Below are 22,577 nucleotides of genomic sequence, written 5' to 3'. Positions count from 1 at the left end.
CCCGATGGCTCAGTCAGTTAAGTGGCTGCCTTTGGCTGGGGTCATGACCCAGGGTCCTGGGATCAACCCCCACATTGGCCTCCCTGTTCCGCAGAGAGCCTGCTTCTCCCTCTCCCTCTGCCTGCTGCTCTGCCTACTTGTGATCTATCTCTCTGTCAAATAAATAAATAAAATCTTAAAAAAAATATGCACTTCCAAAAAAATTTGCTTTTAATCTTTAATAATTCTCCATAAGATTTATAACATATTTATGATATTTTGATGAATAATATGCTAGTAATAACAGTAGCTCAAACTGGAAGGTATTTTTAAATTTAAAGACTTAGGTCTCAGGAAATAAAATTGAATTTCGACATTGCAGAGAATTATGTTTAGGATGATAAATAAAAGACTTTAAGGCATTAAAATACATTATATTAGGATGAAATTTTCTGAGAGAAATGGAATTAAAATATGAGATAAAGAGCAAAAAGGAACAATGTAAAATGTTAATGAACAGTTGGCTTAAGTATTTAAAAAATACATGATAGTGAGTATCAAATAGTGATAGTCCTTATTTCACTGGATACATTTAAAAGAGTAAAACTTTATCAATATGTCTAATACACCAAAAATTATATTCTTTGCACTGATTTAAGCTGATGATAAAAAATGTTGTACATCAATTAAAAAATGTATGGAGGGGAGCGCCTGAGTGGCTCAGTGGGTTAAGCGTCTGCCTTTAGCTCAGGTCATGATATCAAGGTCCTAGGATGGAGCCCCAGCTCTCTGGTCAGCAGGGAGCCTTCTTACTGCCCCCACTCCTGCCTGCTTCTCTGCCTACTTGTGATCTCTCTCTCTTTCTGTCAAATAAATCAATAAAATCTTTAAAAAAAGATGTATGGGGGGGTACATTGTTAATGGTCCATGCTAGCCAAAAATGTTTGAAGAACACCCATCCAAAGGAGAGGCAAGATGGGTATTTTTATTTTTATTTTTTAAGATTTATTTATTTATCTGAGAGAGCACACCCATGAATGCAAGAGCAGGGGGAAGGGCAGAGAGAAAAGAAGAGAATCTCAGGCAGACTCCCCACTGAGCACAGAGCTCGACCCGCAGGGCTCGATCTCATGACCCTGAGATCATGACCTGGAGCAGAATGATCTGCGGTTCTGACAGCCTGCCTCACCCCTGTGATGGTGACAGGGGTCCACCGGAGGACGCCCACTGAGGGGTCCTGGGCGGAGCCCGGAAGGATCCTCCCAGCCTCTGGCTCTTGGAGCTTCCTTGTCAATGCGAGGTTGTGGTTTCTTGCACCCATTATTGAGGATACTAAGATCATTTTGATCATAATCAAATTCCAATCCTGTCTCCTTCATTTGGCCTTCTGGAGGCCTAAACTGAGCTTTTGGACAAACCCATTCTTCAGTCCACATTTACAGACAATATCTTGGCCTTCCTCCTACATAAGATAAATTATATCTATTATACATGGCTTTATTTTTCTTATTTAACTATCAGGTAAATTTTTATTTCCAAATTTTGATGGCAATAGGAATATGGGGGTCTCATTCCCATGTATCACCTATAAAACATGTAATAAATGCAATTGTAAAATTAGCACTGGAGAAGGAGAAAATTTAGCGTATTAATTATTCAAAATAACGACTTATAAAGATAGCTCAGCCACTTTGAAGACAGTCAACTAGGAAGGAAGTTTAATTAATTCAGGGCACATTTACAGAGCTCCAACCAATGCACAGAAGTGCACCGAGATCAGAGGATGGGAAGAGAAGTAGGGCAGACCCTGCTGTGGAGCCTCTACATGGCAGCAGGTAATTCTCATATGACATGATCGGTACAAATCAAGGGGGGGAAAAGTGGTTTATAGGAGCACGGTGGAGAGGAAGGAGGGATAGGCTTCACAGAAGAGATATTTAGTTCTATCTTAAGGAAGAACAGAAATTTACTAGAGGAGACAGGAAAGAGCCATCCAGTATGGAGAGCACAATCAATATCCGGAGACCTGCAAGGGCATGGCATCTTTAGAGAATGATAAGCAGTTCAGTGTTTCTGGAACTTAGGGTTTTGTAGGGGAGGGAGCAGAAAGTGGAGGAGGAGGTTTGGACTTGACCAATCTGCACGGGAAGGGTATGAGTATGACTTCACATAACTGAATGTGTGGGTGAGCAGAGAAACAGCCACCACCCTAGACAGCTTGGGTAGACACAAGGGGCCAGATGGTGGGATACAAAACACAAAACTTTGGGAACCTACCACTTCAATGAAATTCCTAGGAGTCCAGATGCATGGGCCACATCAAGATATCCCTTTGAAGGATAAGGACAAGTTGCTGCCTATGGCCCCCTCATCAATAGGAAAAAGCAGAACACCTTGTGTTGTTAGGGTGTTTGGGAGGCAATGTACACATTTAGGACTGCTGCTTTGACCCATTTACCCAACAACCCAAAGGATTCCCCATTTTGGTTGGAGTACAGAGAAATATGTGACTCTCTACTGGGTCCAGGCTGCCATGAAAGCTACATGGCCATTTGGGCTGTCTGGCCCAGTAAATCCCATGGTGATCAAAGTGTCTGTGACTGGTAGGGATGCTGTATGGAGCCATTGGACAGCTCCTCAGTTCAGACTGTTAGGGTTCTGAGCAAAGCTATGCCACTCTCTGCACAGAACTATCCTCCTTTTGGAGAAACAGCTTCTAACTTGTTGTTGGGCTCTAGCAAAGATTTAACTATTCAAACTAATAGTGCTCTGGATGCTGGCTAGCCATAGAGCCTGATGTGTCCAGCGACACTCCATCTTTAAATGGAAGAGGTCAAGACTGGCCTCGGGCAGATCCTAAAGGCATACGTAAGTCATGTGAGCAAGTGACTCACCTCCATGGCTTCCGTTCTTGCTATAGTGACTTCATGCATCTTAATCCGTGCCAACAGCAAAGAAGGCCTATGGGAATAGAAGAAAGAAGTCATAAATATGAATGATGATCAAATGACCAGTTTGAAAACAAGGGCTATCGTGGTTATGAACATTTCTTTCTCACGTTGATAGGAACATATTGGTGCATACATTTTCTTTTTCTCTGTCCCATTTTCCCACTATCTAACATAATGTGCTAATAGCAGTCAATCTTAAATTTTAGGATTTATAGTATGAAATATCAAAGAGGGGCTCAACTCAGCTAGAAAATGAATATATATTCATAACTCTAATATTGACAAGGTGGAATTTTGCATGATCATCTGCTTGAGAAATAGTTGCATATGTTAAGTAGAAGAAGTATGTCTTTGCTCTTGACTTTATTTGAAAATTAAATATGTTTAGAACAGCAGCTAAGAGTGGCCCCAGGCCCATCAGAAGATACTTGGCTCCTAACTCACTGAGGCTGTAACTACACAGGCAGAGGATACAGCAAGTGCAAAGGCCCTGGGCATGAACCTGAATGAGGGAGTAATATGACTGAGTGGAGTTAGTGAAGGAGAGACTGGGAAGAGATGAGATACAGAGGTAAGGGGAGGGAGACAAGGTCGTGTATGGCCTCACAGAATACTACAGGAGTTTCAATTTTTTCTCTGCTTAAGATAGAAAGCCTTGGGAGGGTTATAAGCAGAGTGACATGATCTGACATTTTAAGTGAATCCACTCTTGCTGCTATGTTAAGAATAGACTGTAGGAGGCAGATAAGGGCAGAAGTAGGAAGATGAATTAAAAGGCCAATGCGATAATCCAGATGAGAGATGTGATTGACTCAAACCCAGCTGTTAGCCCTGAATCAGGTGAGGTGGTGACAAGCTGTTAGAATTTGGATATATTTGGGGGCACCTGTGTGACTCAGTTGTTTGGGTGTCGGTCTTTGGCTTGGGCCATGATCCCGGGATCCTGTGATAGAGACCCACATTGGGCTCCCTACTCAGTGGGGAGCCTGCTTCTCCCTCTCCTGCTCCCCCAGCTTGGGTTCTCCCTGTCTCTCTAATAAATAGGTAGGATCTTTTTAAAAAAAAAGGGGGGGGAGAATCTGGCTATATTTTGAGTGTAGAGATTTTAGGATTTGCTATCGAGCAGAATGTTGGATGTGAGAGAAAAATAGGAGTCAAAGATAACTATAAGATTCTTGACTTGAACAATGAAGAACAGGATTGCCATTTAATGACACAGATGGCTAGGGGTAGAACAAATTTTGAGAGAAATACTGGAAGTTAATCCCTTAGCTTTGGGATGTCTATTAGATATACAAGGGAATACATCAACTGGGCATTTGTATAGACAAGTCTGGCATGTGGGGGAGGTTGCCACAAAATGTGTATCTCTATCTGAGACAGAGATACACATTTTGGGATCATCTGTTTACAGATGGATAAAATTGTTAGGAGAATGAATGTCGTTGGAAAAGGGAAGCGTTCAGGATTGGGCTTTGGGGTGGCTGGAAAGGTTGGAGAGACAAGTGGCCAGAGGACTGAGGAAAAGCAGGAGCTGATCCCGGTGTCTCAATTCTGTGCTTCTCCACCTTTCCTGCAGGTGAGAAACATGTCTTACTTGATCTGTAAGCTCCTGTTATCAGTCATCTATCAGGTACTCGGTAAGCACATGTTGAAATGAGGGTCCTGCTAGATGACCTCATGGAAAAACACTTTCTCCCATTCTGGGAGAAATCATACATCTGATGACAGATTTCTGTCTAGAATATACAAAGAATGCTTACAACTCAATAATAAAAAGACAAGTAACTCAAATTTTAAATGGGCAAAAGATCCAAATAGATACATCTTCACAGATCTACAAATGGCCAAATCACACTTGAAAGATGAGTAACGCCATTAGCCTTTACAGAAATGCAAATCACAGATACCTACTAGGATGGCTAGAATCAAAAGGAGAAAAACCCCTGCTGGCGAGGATGGGGAGAAATTGGAATCTTTATCCCATGCTGGTGGGAATGTAAAATGATGCAGCCACTTTGGAAAACAGCCTGGCAGACTCTCAGAAAGTTAAACATAGAATTACCATTTAGTTCAGCAATTTTCCTCCTCCATAGATAGCCAGGGGTTGCAATTATAATAATCAACAAGGTCAGGGGTGCATGGGTGCTCAGTGGGTTAAAGCCTCTGCCTTCAGCTCAGGTCATGATCTCAGGGTCCTGGGATCGAGTCCCATATAGGGCTCTCTGCTCAGCAGGGAGCCTGCTTCCCCTCCCTCCCTGCCTGACTCTCTGCCTGCTTGTGACCTCTGTCTGTCAAATAAATAAACAAAATCTTAAAAAAAAAAATCAGCAAGGTCAGGTTGGCAATCTAGAGGGGACCTGAGGTTTATTGAGACAGAATATGAGGTCCCCAGGGGCAAAATAGGTGGACAGTGGAGGAGGATACCACTTACGAGGAGAAGAAATCAAGGATGGAAGACAACGAGACTAAGAGAGGGTACCCCAGTGAGAAGTTATCATTCCTTGCCTGGTTCCGGACGTGATTCAGTTTTCAGACACAGACTCATTGACCGAGTCCCAGGAATAAGGTCCTGCAAGAGCATGTGGGGAAGCATGGTAGTGACCCCCAGGGGTTGCTCTCAAGGGAGGCCAGATGGATCCTGGAAGGTGACAACAGACCACAAGTGTAACCTTACTGTATCAGCCTGTCAGGAGTGGTGTCCTTGTTATAACCGATTAATATGGCCTCAGTTACATGGTATGCAGCCACTGATTTGAAGCTTTTGCCCCTTTTCCATTCCAATCCAAAAGGAAGGGCAGAAACACTTTGTTCTCCCATGGAATTGACAAGAGTATACAATTATGGTCCTGCCTCAGCGCTGTGCTTCCGTTCTCACATTCTGTCCTAGTGTAGGGCTACGAGACCTTCGTTTTCTGGACATCCTACAGAGCATCACACAGATGCCTTGCAGTGATAATATTGTGTTGATCAGGCCAGATGACCATGAGGTAGCTAGCACCTTGAAGGCCTTGGGGAGCCCTTGATATGGCACCAGATGTGTGTTGAGCTCAAGAGCAAGGGATCCACTGACTAGGTCTCGGGCCACCCCACCTGGAAGGTGCTGGCCTGATGGAGCATTCAAACAGTCCACCAAGACAGCACAGCCAAGGAATGGACTCTGGGGTACAGAGGCTGCTTCCTTGTTTCAAAGGAAGGACAATTTTGCAGGGAGGTTCATGCTCCAGAGCTTTCTCCGGTTGATCAGGCCAAGATCAGACTTGACCTAAGACCGCACCCTCGCTTGGGTCTTTCCCCTCCTTTATTTTGCTTCTTTACCTCCTTTTAAGGGTTTTCCTAGATGTAAGGCTTTGCCATCAATAAATCACAGTGCACTGAATCCCTCTTTCTGGCTCTGCTTCTTTAAAACCAGACAGGAGACAACCAGCAACAAGGAAATGCCTGTGAGAGAGGGAGCAGTTCCAGAAAAGTGAAAACCACACAAGTTACAGGTCCTCAGGACAAATACCTGCTTGGGACAAAGGATCTGCTTTCCCTGATTCTTCTGAACTTAACAGATCCTAAAGGCTGGGAACCAGTCTGTTTCTCGAACTGGGTTTTTTATACCGTGGGAATATGTGACCACATTTCAGGAGTACTTAGAAATCCTCCTGGAATGACAATGTGCTAGAATACATGGGGGAAATATCTTATTTTATTATTTTATGTTATTTGAGAGGGTGTGGGGAGCGAGAGCACAGGAAGGTGGAGAAGCAGAGGAGGAGGGAGAAGGAGGGGAAATGAATCTCAAGCAGACTCAGCGCTGACCATGGAGCACAACATGAGGCTCGATCTCACAGGCTTGAGATCATGACCGGAGCCAAAGCCAAGAGTCGGAAACTTACCTGCATCACCCAGGCACCCCAGGGAAATATTTCATATTAGAATAAACACACCTCTATTATGAAGTAAAGTACAAAATGAACAAAAACCACTTTTTAGGTGAAACGTATCATCTCAAAAGGCACATTTCTCCCGAGGAAGGCAACTAAGAGCCCCCAGAGTTTAAGATTCTTCTGCTGGAAGGGGTATTTGAGTCAAGTTTGATGTGCAGTGGCAGTTAGTGATGGTTACTTTGAACGAGAGATAAAAACAGGCTCCATCCCATAGACTAATGAGATAAGGAGAGGACTCCAAATTTCATGAAACCATTTTATGTTTTTAGTCCTTCCTCCTGGTAATAACTAGCATGTCTAGGGGCTTTGTATTTGCTAAGCACTTAATAGGTGAATGCAATCCCCGGTCATCCTGTGAGCAGCCTCGTTTACATACGGAGGAAGTTCAGAGAGGTGAGGTCACTCTGCCAAAGTAGTTGGAAAACATGTGGGTACCCTCATCTTGGCACATTCTGTGTCTTCTCCACTCTCTGTGCTCCTAGAATGTAGGGCATATAAAAATAGAGAAATCCAGGTATCTCAGAATAATATGTCGCTGAAGTCAAAAGAGTTGGAATCTGGCCCGAATTAGAATGTTCCACTTCCCACCTTTTATCCTAATGTTCATTTTATGCTTTTGTCCTCTTGATTTCATGTTTTCAGTTGGATTTTTTTGAACTGGAAACCTTGACCTTTTTACCATGCTATGCTTAGTTCTTTCTCATCACCTACATTCATTTTGCCCGATGTACAACCTCTTAGGTCTAGCCTGTAAAAATGAATACAAGGTAAGTTTGAGAATATCAGAGATGAGAACAATGAGGTTTCACAAGCACAGAAGTCATGAAGAATTTTTTCATAGAGGTTACATTTTGTTTATTACTTTATTCAAAATTCGCCAGGTTCCATGTATACAGTCGGTCTGCCTCTAAAGAAATAGACTTAAATGCTATTTCAGGGTCTCATAAAGAGAAACTCAAATCTACAAGTGGAACTTTTAAAAAAGATTTTATTCCTTTGTTTTGAGAGAGAGAGAGAGAGAACTAGTGGGGAGAGGGTCAAGCAGACTCCTCATGGAGCAGGGAGCCCGGTGCAGGACTCGATCCCAGGACCCCGGGATCATGATCTGAACCAAAGGCAGATGCTTACCGACTGAGCCACCCAGGTGTCCCCAACCTGGAATGTTTTAGGAGAAAAGAATGGATGTTAACTTGTTCCTCCTTTACCAATAGCATCGTTTAAAGAATTGTTTTGTACCGTCTTCCTGTCCACTGACTTGCTGGGCATACATCCAAGGTTATGAGGCCTGTATGGCCAGGTTCTAAAGATGATTTCGATTCCTTTCCAGTGTGCTGTTTTATAAGTCAGTCTCATGTATCAGATAATGTTCATATTGACATGCGGTCCCCAGAGGGTTTCAGCTTGCATCTGTGATATGGGAGCTGCTGTCACAGTTCCTGGTATTTCCTTAAAAATTTTGCCCCAGTGGACAGAGAACATTATTTTTCCTAGGTTTGCTAGCTGAGAACTCACTTCAGAAATTTTTTCGAAACATATGGTTTCTGACATTGAACTTCAGGCACATAAAATGCAATAGTTGCACAAAATTAAAACCATTTTTAAATAGATGATTTAAAAGGGGCGCTTGGATGGCTCAGTGGGTTAAAGCCTCTGCCTTCGGCTCAGGTCATGATCCCAGGGTCCTGGGATCGAGCCCCGCATCGGGCTCTCTGCTCCTTGGAGAGCCTGCTTCCTCCCGTCTCTCTGCCTGTCTCTCTGCCTGCCTCTCTGCCTACTTGTCATCTCTATCAAATAAATAAATAAAATCTTAAAAAAAAAAAAGATGATTTAAAAGACTATAAAGGTTTTTCCCCCACTTTCTGACAAGCGTTCAATAATTTTAGTACTTTTTTCAGGGTATCGTTTACTGCTTATAAACTGTTTCTATCTTTTTAAACTTGTTTTTTCAATATGGAAACAATTCCACAGGCACTAAATTAATCTTGGCTGATCCTGAAAAGGTGCTCGAGGTAAAACTCACATGATCTCTGAGATAGAAAGGCATCAGATAAGCCTAGTAAGTGTATTAATCGGAAATCAATCTGTAACAATGTGGCAGTTTTGGAAATCTCAAGCCAAGCTTTTTGCTCCGATGCCATGCCTTATTCTGGAAGTCTAGGCCGCCTAGATGGTAAAGCAGTGGTAACAAATGCGACAATGAGGATAAGTTGCAAATGAGTCTTTAAAAGAGAAAACTGAAGGAGGAAAAGGGAAGGAAGGAAGGAAGGAAGCTCCGAGGGGAGAAGAAGCAGAGAACGGAAGAACGGAGGAACTCTACCTACCGGCATTTCTCCTTAGCCAGAGTACAGGTGTTTTTCTCAAGAGGACAATGAGGGTCACCTGTGTGACTCGGTTAATTGTCTGCCTTCGGCTCAGGTCACGATTCTGGGTCCCAAAAATCTCAGGATCGAGGCTCGAACCCCGCTCCCTGCTCAGGGGGGAGTCTGTTTCTCCTTCTGCCTCTCTCCCATCTTGCGCTCTCTCTCTCCTGCTGTCTCCCTCTCTCTTTCTCAAATAGATAAATAAAATCTTAAAAAAATAAAGAGGTCCAGTCACCCAAGGGGAATCAAAAGGTGGTTCCTAAAGAGGTAGATTTCTCTTTTCTGATAAGTTGAAAGAAACTGTGTTGAAGGAAGTTTTGTCAGAATATACCACAGAATATACCACGATATAACAAGGCCACCATCAAAGTCAAGTTCATGGCTGGGACTTTGTGGTCTAACTGAAACCTAGGGATGCCTGGTTGGCTCAGACAGTTAAGCATCTGCCTTCTATTCAGGTCAGGATCATGGGATGCTGGGATCGAGTCCCATATCAGGCTCCTTGCTCAGCAGGGAGCCCACTTCTCCTACTGCCGGTCGCTCCCCCTGCTGATTCTCATTCTCTCTCTCTCTCTGACAAATAAATAAATAATATTTTTTTAAAAACGAAATCTCGGGACACCTGGGTGGCTCAGGTGGTTGGGTGTCTGCCTTCGGCTCAGGCCATGATTCCAAGGTCCTGTGATTGAGCCCTGTATTAGGCTCCCTGCTCAGCAAGGATCCTGCTTCTCCCTCCCTCTGCCTGCCACTCTGCCTACTTCTGCTCATTCTCACTATCAAATAAATAAGTAAAATCTTAAAAAAAAAAATCTAAAAGTTGTCATAATGCTCATCCCAATAGCCACATCAATAACTGAGACACATGTGGCATAGTGGGTTTTTGTCCTACCTTGGCCACTTACTGGTATCATAATTTTTGACAATTAATTGAATGATGTGGGGCTTTACTTTCAGCACACTGAGGCAACAGGCAGAGATGGATGGGAAACCCGTGGCATTCTCTTATTGCTGCATGATTTTAGGAAAGTTTCATAACTTCTGTGAATCGATTTTTTCAACGATGAGATGTGAAAAAGACCTAAAAAGATTGTTTGGAAGAAGCCAGACAAGGGTACATAATTTTATAAATCTACATAAAACTCTAAAAAATGCAAACTAACCTATAGTGACAGAAAATAGGTCAGTGGTTGCTGAGAGAGTCAAGAAGGGGGAGAGGCGGGAGGAGAGAATTACAAAGGTGTGGGAGGAAACTGGTGAGATGGTGGATATGCCCCCAGCCTTCATCTGGTGACGATTTCACAGATATATACATATGTCAAAACTTATCAAATTACATATTAGACATTTTAAACACTTATTTTATGTCAATTATGCCATAATAGAGCTGTGTTTTTAAAAGGGTCAGAGGGCACCCGGGTGGCTCAGTTGGTTGGGCATCTGACTCTTGGCTTCGGCTCAGGTCATGATCTCAGTTTTGTGGGATTGAGTCCCATTTTAGGCTCTATGCTTGGGATCCTCTCCATTCCTCTCCCTCTACCCCTCTCCCCTCTCTCTCAAAGTAAATAATTTTTTTTTAATAGAAGCGTCAGAGAACTAAATGAGACAGTATACTGCCAAATAATTTGCAAAATATATGGTACAAATAGGTCTCCAAATATGACTTTCCTACTTATGTCATAGAACTATTTAAAGTGTTACTGTACTCTATAAGCATCTGGCACTATTATACATTGTTAAAGATTTTATTTATTTGAGAGAGAGAAAGAGAGAATGAGACAGAACATAAGCAGGGGGATTGGCAAAGGGAAGGGGAGAAGCAGACTCTCTGCTGAGCAAGAAAGACAATGTGGGACTTGATCCCACCACCCTGAGATCATGACTTGAGCTGAAAGTAGACGCTTAATCGTCTAAGCCACCCAGGCACCCGTAGATTTCAATAAAACCACAAAGTCTGAGCCATGAACTTGACTTTGATGGTGGCGTTGGACAGAAGATCCAATGTGGTATGTTCTGAAAAAGCTTCCTTCAACACAGTTTCTTTCAACTTGTTGGAAAAGAGAAATCTACCTTTTTAGGAACTGCCTTTTGATTCCCCTTGGGTGAACGTTCTCTTTATTTTTTTAAAAAGATTGTATTTATTTTTTTGAGAAAGAGAGAGAGAGAGCATAAGCAGGGGGAGGGGCAGAGAGAGAGAGAAAGAGAAGCAGACTCCCCACTGAGCAGGGAGCCTGATGTGGGACCAATCCCAGAACCCTGGGATCATGATCTGAGCTTACAGCAGTTGCTAAACCGACTGAACCACCTAGATATATTGACAGATATACCCTGTCGATATCATAAACACTGAAAACTTCCCAGCAGTTTTATAGCTGGATAAATATTTTCAAAGAAAAATATGGGACAATATGAAAATACCTCTTTTTTAAGATAATAGTTCTGTGACTTTCACATCTTTATTTGAAGTATATTTTACATTGCTGGAATCATAGTACACATGGGATTTGCATGCTATCTTTTCATTCTACGTTTTAATCATAAAATGTCTGCATGTTATTTTTAATGACTGCTCTATAATTTTCTCAGTGGTTAAAAATCCGGGATATGTTTTGAAGATAGAGCTGCCAGGATTTGCTGACGGACTTTGGGGTATGAAAGAGAGGACCCAGGGGGTGACGCTGAAATTTTTTGCCTGAGCAATTAGAAGTTCAGTGACGTGTACTTTGTCTGGAGGGGGAAGAGGGTGGAAGGGCAGGTCTGGAGAGAGGATGAAGAATTCAGTTGTGGAGTAGACACTGGACAGGAAGGAGATCAGAGGGGAGGTCTGGCTGGAGATACAAATTTGGGAGTCCCCAGCATAAAGAAAGGACTTAAGACCATAACTTGATTCAACCACTGAGTGATGGGGACCACCTAATGTCTAGAGATGACAAGAATGACAGAAAAGGAGTGCCGGTCAGGAGAGAGGAAATCCCAGAAGAGTTGTCTGTCCTAGATGCTGAGAGAAGAAAGCATTTATGGACAGAATGCTGCCTGTCATCCCAGGAAGAGGAGGACAAAAAAGTATTCTTGAAGTAACACATGACTACATCAAAGAAGATTTGGTTGGAGTGCTGTGAGCAAAACTATTACTGGAGTGGATTCAAAAGGTTAGAGTAAATAGAAATTTCTCCAAACAAGATATACACATGGCCAATAAACAGATGAAAAGAAGCTCAACATTATTAGCCATCACAGAAAGACACATCAAAATGACCATGAGAGGGGCGCCTGGGTGGCTCAGTCCTTAAGTGTCCACCTTCAGCTCAGGTCATGGTCCCAGAGTCCTGGGATTGAGCCTGGCACTGGGCTCCCTGTTCAGCGGGAAGCCTGCTTTTCCTCTCCCTCTCCCCCTACTTGTGCTGCCTCTCCTGTTGTGTCTCTCTCTGTCAACTAAACAAATAAAACCTTTAAAAATTTTGCATTAAAAAAAATGACCATGAGATACCATCTTACATTCACAAGGGAGGCTACAACCAAAGGAAAATAACAAGCGGTTGTTGGAGGATGTGGAGAAATGCTTTCACACAGGGGGACATTTTTAAAAGCTCTCATAACACCATTTTCCCTGATGTCAGCCAACATTCCCTTCTTCACTTTCTCAGGAATATTGGATACAGGAATGGAATGATCTGTTTCTTGGGTGTCTGGCAAGCATATAAGGCCGAGTGTTTTTTCTTTGAAAGAGTTTTAATTACTTTATTACACAAAGCAGGCTTTCTCTTTTTTCTAGGTATTTGCATTTTTTCTCTGAGTTTTCAAATTGACATAAAATTATTCATAATATTCTCTTATTGTCTTTTAAATCTATAATGTGTATAAGACAATGTTCTCACTTTATATTCTTATATTATTTGTGTAATAATATCTTTTTCCCAATAAATCCTGCCTGGTGATCATCTAGTTTATTTATCTTTATTTGTTTTTTGTTTGTTTGTTTGTTTGTTTCCCTCCCTTATTAATCTTCTTTAAAAATGTTTTAATCATCTCTATTTTCCTCCTTCATTAATCTTTTAAAAACACTTTTTAGTCATCTCTACTGTGTTTTACTATATCATCTATTTCCACTCATTATTATCTACTTTTTTTCTACTCACCTCAAGTTTATTTTTCTAATTTCTTCAGTTGGATCCTGAGCTCACTAATTTTCCACATTTCTTCTTTTCTAATATAAGCATTTAATGTTATGAATGTCCCTCAACTAATACTCTCATTGCATCTCATAAATTTTGATATTTCCACTTTTAATATTGTTCAGTTTTAAATATTTTCAGATTTCAATTAATGCCTTACTTTGAGCAATGATTTACCAAAAAGCATATTTTAATATCCAAAATTAGTTTCATAGGTCTCCTTTGTCATTTCATTGCTGGTATCTGAATTCATTGCATTGCCATTAGAAAACATTGTCTGCATAGTACTGATTCTACAAAAATTTGTTGAGTCATGCTTTATGACAAGGCATTTAACCAACGTTTCTAAAAGCTCCATGAACACTTGAGAACAATGCCCGTTTTTAAATGGTTGGGAACAGTGTTTTGTATATATCCATTAGATTAAGACTGTTAGCTGTAGGGTTCAAAAATAATTTATTTATTCTTTTACATGTCAGAAGCTCTGCCAGCGGAGACCGGGGAAAGAGAGCTAGAGAGCAAGCTGCTAGGTTTCAGAGGAACTGATTAAAGCAATGCCAAAAATGAAAGAATTAATCCCCTTTTCACTTAATGCCAAGGTACGAGCAAGAGGCTAAAGTGGAAAGAGTGCAGACTCCTCCCTTCCATTTTCTCTGCATGGAACAGTACCCTGATCCAAGTTGCTGGATCGGTGCAGATGTGGGGGTCAGCCCACTATTGAGGGAGCCCCGGAACAAGACTTGAACAGTTTGATTGATTCTGTAGTCCCAGTGAGGACAAGGGGGAAGGGCTAGGAAGAGAAAAATTCTGAGTCAGCCCGGGTGGAGGTGCCTTCAGGGTTTCCCCCTCTGCTCCCTAGAGGGAGGTCTCTGAAGGGGGACCTGGAAGACTGTGTCCCTGGCTCAGTATATCATTATATCATCCTGGTGAATTAAGTAATCATAACAATGGCCTCCATCTTTAATAATGCCTTTGCTTAACAATGTGTTTGCTGATGTTGATATTAATATGGTCATACTAGGTTTCTTTGTTTAATGTTTCTCCTGGGAAACTTTTTCCCTTCCTTTTAATTTCAGTCTTGGCATATCCTCATACTTTTGGCATGTATCTCAAAAATAGGACATATCTAGGGGCGCCTGGGTGGCTCAGTCAGTTAAGTGTCTACTTTCAGCTCAGGTCAATGTCCCAGGGTCCTGGGATTGAGCCCCCTGTCAGGTTCCCTGATCAGTGGGGAGTCTGCTTTTCCCTTCTACCCTTCCCATCCCGCCCAACCCATGCCCTCTTCTCTCTCTAGTAAAGAAATAAAATCACTTAAAAAAAAATAGCACATTATCTAGGTTTTTAAAATCTAATTTGATAAAACATGTAAGTTTAGTCATTTATATTTAGTATGATTTATTTGGACTTTTTCCTATCTTACCTTGTTAATCCTATTTGTCCTGGATTTTCTAGGTTTTCTCTTATCTTGCCTTTTTTGGGAATTTGATTATATATTTTTTTCTTTATTCTATTTCTCTCTAATCATTTGGATTTATATATCTTTCTTTTCTTTTTGACTTCCCTTGGGATGTTATCACGACTATTTCACTCAACAAAGTCTAAAGTCAATTTTTAACTTCAGTCAGGATAATAAAAGGACCTCAGAATGCTTTCACTCTCATTTCACTTTCTCCCATCATGTATATTATTATGAAGAAGAGTATTTTGCTGCTCTTCTTTTCACTAATACTATACACTAGATATTATTACACATAAATCCATTTGGGTTTCCATACATGCCTTCCCTGAATATTATTTTAACTATTTATTTAGCTATTTTTTTTCTCAGACTATCTACTGAATTTTTTTTTTTTTAAGATTTTATTCATTTGACAGAGAGAGAGAGAGAGAGAGAGAGCACAAGCAGGCAGAGCAGCAAGCAGAGCAGGAGAGAGAAGCAGGCTCCCCGCCGAGCAAGGAGCCTAATGCGAGACTTGATCCCAGGACCCTGGGACCATGACCTGAGCCGAAGGCAGCCACCCAACTGACTGAGCCACCCAGGCATCCCTAATGGATCATTTTTTAAAAATTATATCCTTTAAAAGTTCCTTTTATACAGTTCTCTGGGTAGTCAACTCAGCTTCTGTTTGTATGTAATTTTTTCACCTTTGTTTTGAAAATACAGTTTTGCTGAATGTGAAATTCAAGAGTGATGGTTATTTTCACTCAACATTTTAAAGGTATATTATTCCACTTATTCCACTGTCTTTTGGCTTCCTGGGTTGCTGTGGAGGAAACTGATGCCATCTTCATTTATGGTTTCTTTACAGCTGATTCTAAAATCCTTCTTTGCTCATGGTTTTCTGCAGTTTCATTGCCTATATTTAAGCACAGATTTCTTTCTCTATTTTCTTTCAGAGATAAATGTCCTTTTTTGAAAGAGAGAGACAGAGACAGAGAGAAGGAGAGAGCATGCTATGGGGGGTGGGGTGGGGAAAGGGGCAGAGCGAGAGAGAGTGAGAATCCTAAGCAGGCTCCACACCCAGCTGGAGATAGATGCAGGACTGGATCCCACAACCCTGAGATCATGACCTGAGCCGAAATCAAGATCAGCTACTTAACGAACGGAGCTACCCAGGTGCCTCATAATTTGTCCTTTTTGAGATACAATGTGGATTTCTTTGCCTTTTTTTTTTTTTTAAAGATTTTATTTATTTGACAGAAACAGTGAGAGCAGAAACACAAGCAGGGGAAGTGGGAGAGGGAGAAGCAGACACCTTACTGAGCAGGGAGCCTGATGTGGGACTCGATCCCAGAACCCCGGGATCATGATCTGAGCCGAAGGCAGATGCTTAACCAACTGAGCCATCCAGACGTCCCACAATGTGGATTTCTTTTCTCCTTCCTATTGATGTTCCTATGATGTGCTTCCCACTCTCTTTAGGCGATCAGAGTCCCCTTACTGAGGTAGGCCTAAGGCTCAGTTCTGGTCAGTTTTCATAAGAGCAGTTTTCAAGGAGTAAGGGCTTCTGGGTAAAGTTTCACAGCTGAGAAAAAGAAACAAACAGGATATCTGCTTCTGGCATTATGGCTGACCTAGTGCTCTGAGGCACTCTTGCACTGAAGGTCTACTGATACTCTGTGTAGAACACATTTTTGAAATACTGCTGGTCTGCCAAGAGGCAACAAAGATCCTCAAGGACAGTCCTCCCTTCTCCTCCTCTCCTATCAATCTCCCGCAAAGGAAAATAGATTTGAGCTGGGGTCTGAGAAAGCAGAGTGGAGCTGGGGTTAGAACAGTGGGCAGCCAGTTAGTTAGGAAGGAGGAAGAGAATAAATTCCAGCTGGGAACCCGCTGGAGTTGGTTACATAAATGACTGAGTACTGGGAGGAATATGTGGAGAAATGAAACTTTAAATTTCTTAGGGTGGTGGATTTATGGCTTGAGGGTTTTTTTTTTTTAACTTTTAAAAATTAATTAATATATAATGTATTATTGGTTTCAGAGTTACAGGTCTGTGATTCATCAGTCTTTTTTTTTTTTAATGTTCTGTATCTTTTTTTTTTTTTAAAGATTTTATTTATTTATTTGACAGACAGAGATCACAAGTAGGCAGAGAGGCAGGCAGACAGAAAGAGGACGAAGCAGGCTCCCTGCTGAGCAGAGAGCCCGATGCGGGGCTGGATCCCAAGACCCTGGGACCACGACCTGAGCTGAAGGCAGAGACCTTAACCCACTGAGCCACCCAGGTGCCCCCCATCAGTCTTATATGACACCCAGTGTTCATTACATCATGTGCCCTCTTCAATGTCCATCACCCAGTTACCCCATTGCCCCACCCCTTTCCCCTCTGGCAACCCTCAGTTTGGTTCCTATGATGAAGAGTGTCTTATGGTTTGGGGTTGAGGGTTTTTGGTTATTTTTCCAATTTGATTTGTTCAGATGTTCTTTTTTTATTGCTTCATATGCTTAGGCCATGGAAGCTCAGTGTCCAAGTAAGACCAAGACACTAAGCATCTATATATTGATTGGTTCATGCTAAGGAGTCTGGGGGGGAAAAATGCTTGGTAGGTTAAGACTCAGCAGTGTTCTCAAAACATCTCTTCCTGGTGTATTTATAGACTTAAATTTTTCTGCTTATCATATTCTTCATATAAGAATCTCCTGGTAAAAGGAAACAGATAACAAATGGGTCTGAAGGACACTTCAGAAGCTGATTTTAACTGGTCAATCTTTTTTATTGTATTCTAGTGACATTAAAAAGGTCTAACAGCTAACGTAACCCAAACTTTTATATGATTTGCTCTATGTATCTTTTATTTTCTGCTGCTCAAGGTCCTTAGTATGCTGGGATAAAGAAATCTCAGAGTTCATGAAATCTTCACTTTACTGTCGAGGAGACTGAGTGCGAACTGACCACAGATTGGATGTGAAGAGCTTAATACAAAAGACCATGTCCCTGATTCTAAGATGCACACGTTTTTCATGTTTAAACATTTTTAAAAGGAAAATGCCTTATAATCAATCAATATATTTGGTATACTGGGCCCCTCTCCTACTCTTTTGAGAAGCAGCTTTAAATTGATGATTTATCTTAAAAAGCTAGGAAACATGGCTCACGCCTTGTGTCTATTACCTGCTAAAACCACTCTCAACCCAGGTAAGCCTAGTATAGTGTCAGCACATAGTATACACTCAAAAAAATTTGTTGAGTGAATGCATGTACGCCTGGAAGGTGTAAGTCAATGAGAACATGTACTCTCCTCCTTCACATTTATCTTTCTTCCTTCCAATAACCCGATAAATGAACTGTTTTTAGGGAAACAGGAAGGAAATTGACTTTGCCATGGGAAATAAGTGGGGTAGTTTCTTTGCATTATACATCACCTTTTTTGGTGTGTGTGTGTGTTTTTTAAGATTTTATTTATTTATTTGACAGAGAGATCACAAGTAGGCGGAGAGTGAGGGGGAAGCAGGCTCCCTGCTGAGCAGAGAGCCTGATTCGGGACTCGATCCCAGGACCCTGAGATCATAAGCTGAACTGAAGGCAGAGGCTTAACCCACTGAGCCACCCAGGCGCCCCTTTTGGTGTTATTCTTAACTTATAAATCTCTGGATGTCAGAATCTTACTTCTGGGGACATATTATTGGCAGGGGAACTGTCAAGTAAGTTTAAAAATGTTGAGGAAGTACTCTGTCAATTATTAATGTCATGCTAATTATAAATTCAAGCTAGATCCATAGACCTATAAGCAAAGCTTATAGGAATGACTTTATCAGGTGACCTGCTCTGGCCCTGGACATTGCAGAAATCATTTCAGCTCTTCTCAGTGCCTGAGCCTCATCCTTATTTCTGGTGGTCATGACCAAGGTCCTAGGACCGTAGATGGAGTCAGGCAGAAGAATTGAACATGTGCAAGTTCAACGAAATCAAATGAAGTTGGATTGAAACCCAGACTCAGACACTCAGTAGCTGTGTGAACTTAAGCAGGTAACAGCTTCTCTGAGGCCTCAGTTTACTTATCTGTAAAATCAACAAGGACAGCAGAGAACTGGTATGAGGAGTCGATGAGGACGACCAACACAATGTTCTCTGTATAACAAACAAGGCTAGTTCTCCTTCCTTCCTCACCTCCCTCCTTGGGTAACTTCTGCAGAATAAATAGAATATTCTCAAAGTATTTAGGAAGTACTGCTTCCATGTTTGAGTATCCTGCCTTCATAAACACATGGTGTACTCTACCCCTTCAAGTAGCAAGACTCTTTTGTCCGAGCAGAGGTTTTCTATTGTTGAGATTTGTAAATGACTCCTGTGATTTTTGCCAGAACCTTATAAACCAATGGTACGACTTGCTTATGTTATATGTTAGACTTGCCCAAAGATTTCACATGGGTAAAACCACAAACTTGATATTCTAATTATATACACATATAAAAACACATAGCTTCTCTGATGGATATTAAAACAAATAACTATTACATTTTTGATTCACTAAAATATAGAAGTATGCTAATATAGGAGCCCCAAAGTACTCTAGATATTTTATTTTTTGAAGATTTTTTATTTATTCGAGAGAGAGAGAGAGTGGACAAGCAGGGAGAAGGGTCAGAGGGAGAGGGAGAAGCAGACTCCCCACAGAGCAGGGAGCCCAACATGGGACTCAATCCCAGGACCCAGGGATCATGACCTTCGCCAAAGGCAGATGCTTAATGACTGAGCCATCCAGGCAACACTTCTCTAGGTATTTTAAATAGAAAGGGATTTAATACAGGGAATTTGGTACTTACAAAACCACTGGAAGGGCTGGAGGACTAAACTTGGGCTGAGCCTTCAGGACTGACTGCCACAACATTGCAGAACTGACCTGCCAAGGATATTTGAGTTTGTTTTATTAGTCATCAGAATTATTAGAAGGTAGTTTTTTTTTTTTTTAAAGATTTTATTTATTTACTTGACAGAGAGAAATCACAAGTAGATGGAGAGGCAGGCAGAGAGAGGGAGAGGGAAGCAGGCTCCCTGCTGAGCAGAGAGCCCGATGTGGGACTCGATCCCAGGACTCTGAGATCATGACCTGAGCCGAAGGCAGCAGCTTAATCCATTGAGCCACCCAGGTGCCCTAGAAGGTAGTTTTTAAAGGGTCCATCCCAAATCTTCATTATTGCCAGAAAAATAATATTTATGATTTAAAAAAAAGTCTACTGCTGGTGAACCAGAAATGGCATCTTTATTTATGAAGGCTGACTTATTCATTCATTGATTCTGTTTCTCCATCTATAACAGGTCTACTCCATGTTTACCCTATGTGTTTAACTGCTTTTTTTAAATGGATTTCTGTCACCCCCCCCCAAAAAAAAAGTTTTTCTGACTTTGTACATTCATTTTTGAGTGAGTTTAATTAAAAGGCTGACTTTTGAATTGATATTTTTCCATATTATTACATACTTTTGTAAACATAGACTCTGGTAAATAAAAAAAGGAAAAAATGAATATAAAGATCAATTGTACCATGATAACTGGCACGCAGAGCTGCACACACATCTCTACTGAGTTTTTATTGAGACACAGTCACCCATTTAAAGTTTTTTGGTATATTCATAGGAGCGTACCATCTTCACCAAAATCTCTATTAAATGTCATTGTTTATTTTTAACTCGTTTTTCTAAATCTCATAATTCTGCCTTTTAGATTGTTTATGTTTACTTGCATGCACACACTTTGTCTCTGCTGCAAAAGGGTTTAAAATGTTGCCAGGTGGCTGCAGGTAGAAATGACTCCATTCAGCAGCACTTTTTTCCCAGGTAGAATAACTAAGTTACAAAACCCCTCCAACTATGATATCAATTGTTGCCAACTTAGGCAGCATGAAGAATACAATGGGGAATGTTTTGCCTGTTCTAGTCAGTGACTCCAAAAGGAGAGAAGTGCTGGTTGGCATAACTTGTTCTAAATGCAATCATTCTATTTCTCCTAAGACCCCTAGAATTTTACTGAAGACTGTCATCAAATCTCCCGGCCTACAGTTTCAGCAATACACTCCCCCCCCTTTTATTAAAGATCAGGATAAGGTTTGTTTTTGTCTTCTCTCTGGCATCTCCTTATTTGTGGTATTTATTGCTCTGATGCTTCCTGGCACAGAGTAGGCCCTTGATATCTATATATATCTCTATACAAATAAATATAATATATAAACAAATATAATATAAATTTTATATATAATATATAAATAAATATAATACATTTCTCATATAATATATAAATAAAAATTAATATATATTATATATATATGGTATGATTGAATAAGTGCCTTTCACAGAGATTTCTCTAGTGTTTTCATGACCATTTTTACTATTTACTTTGGTAATAACTGTCACATGCTAAATTCTCTGAGTCCATCAGCCCTTATCTTAAACATCACTTCCTTTGGGAAGCCTTCCTGATTCTCCACAGGAGGTGAGGAGCTCCTGAGTTCTGATTGTTTTCACATCACTCGTATAAAATCTCCATATTGGAAGTTTTGAGTTTATTTACCGTGTTCACCTTTCTATCCCCAATTCTAAGCTCAGTGCTCATCACATAGTAGATACTTAATCAGCATTTGCTGAATAAATAAAGTTAACTGAGATGTAATTCATCTCTGTCTAAAGGCAAGAACTCATTCAGCATAGCCAGGTGGACTATTCACCTGTCCTGGCTTTCTAGTAGTCTCCTCTTTAAAAACAAAAACAAAAACAAACCAACAACAACAACAACAACAACAAAACCTTGTTGAGGCGTAATTTATAAATCATAAAATTCACCCATTAGATTCTTCTCCCTAATGTTTCTTTCTCATTTTTCTGGGTGAAGGTCATATTTCTGATGGTAAAAATGAGAGAAGATAAAAGTGGAAAGGAATGTTAACTTGGAGAGAGAATGGACTCTTAGTGCCCAACTTACTAGGCTTTACTTTTTTTTTTTTTTCATTTTTCTTTGTGATCAGAAACGAATTGACTTCTCTAAGCCACAAATTCTAATTTGTAAAGTTGGACTAGGAAGAATTTTTTCATTGGATCCTCTAAGCATTATGAGAGAGGATGCAATAGATCTGTCCACTGAGACACTGTAGAGGTAATAACTCAAGAAAAACAAAAACCAAACCAAAACAAAACAAAAAAACAAAAAAACCCCCAAAAGTAGACTCCCTCTCTTATCCCTGCCATTAACCGGGACTCCACTAAACAGGTCTGTTCTTCCTCCATATCATCATTTTGTTATGAGCATTTTAAAACAACCTTCTTGCTTCCTTAGCGTTTCTGCAAGCCCCATTTCATTCTGAGTTTTAGCTCTCCTGACACTATTCTTTCAGATCTTTGTCCCTCTTCTTATCCATCCTTCTGCATATGCTTTTTCTCTCCATCTTTTGCACATGCTGTAGGAAAAACAAGCCCCACCTGCGCTCATTAGAGAACAGCCTTTCCTTCAGCTGCCATTCTTTCTCCTTCGCTGTGAATATTCCATTGTGAGCTCAGAATCTTATTTTTCAAAGCCTCCCACTCTTTTAAAAATACGTTTTCTTTTACACCCTCTCGTCTCGAAATCATACCTTTCTTTTCCCTGGATCTGCGTCCTAAAGTCTCCGACCGCCTGCCTCCTCTCTGTCTTATATTACGGTCACACACACCAGGTTTCTATAGCTTCCCCATGACCAACCAATTCTCCCCGG

The 22,577-nt window shown here is 41.0% G+C and overlaps 1 long non-coding RNA gene across 2 annotated transcripts in view; it reads right to left on the bottom strand.

Moving 5' to 3' along the window:
• Positions 1 to 22,577, bottom strand: part of LOC309863704 — a 28,096-nt gene that overhangs the window by 4,946 nt on the left and 573 nt on the right. Inside the window, exons 1-3 of one of the 2 annotated variants that reach the window (XR_014311193.1) lie at positions 22,458 to 22,575; positions 19,663 to 19,739; positions 2,874 to 2,940 (exon numbers count right to left, since the gene is read on the bottom strand). This is a non-coding gene — a long non-coding RNA (uncharacterized lncRNA). Of the gene's footprint in view, positions 1 to 2,873; positions 2,941 to 19,662; positions 19,740 to 22,457; positions 22,576 to 22,577 lie in introns of those variants that run through there. The other variant, XR_014311192.1, reaches the window with a different exon arrangement.

The sequence above is a fragment of the Mustela nivalis genome, assembly GCF_964662115.1.
Source record: "Mustela nivalis genome assembly, chromosome: 4".
Taxonomy (NCBI): domain Eukaryota; kingdom Metazoa; phylum Chordata; class Mammalia; order Carnivora; family Mustelidae; genus Mustela; species Mustela nivalis.
This window is presented reverse-complemented; position numbering and strand designations above follow the sequence as displayed.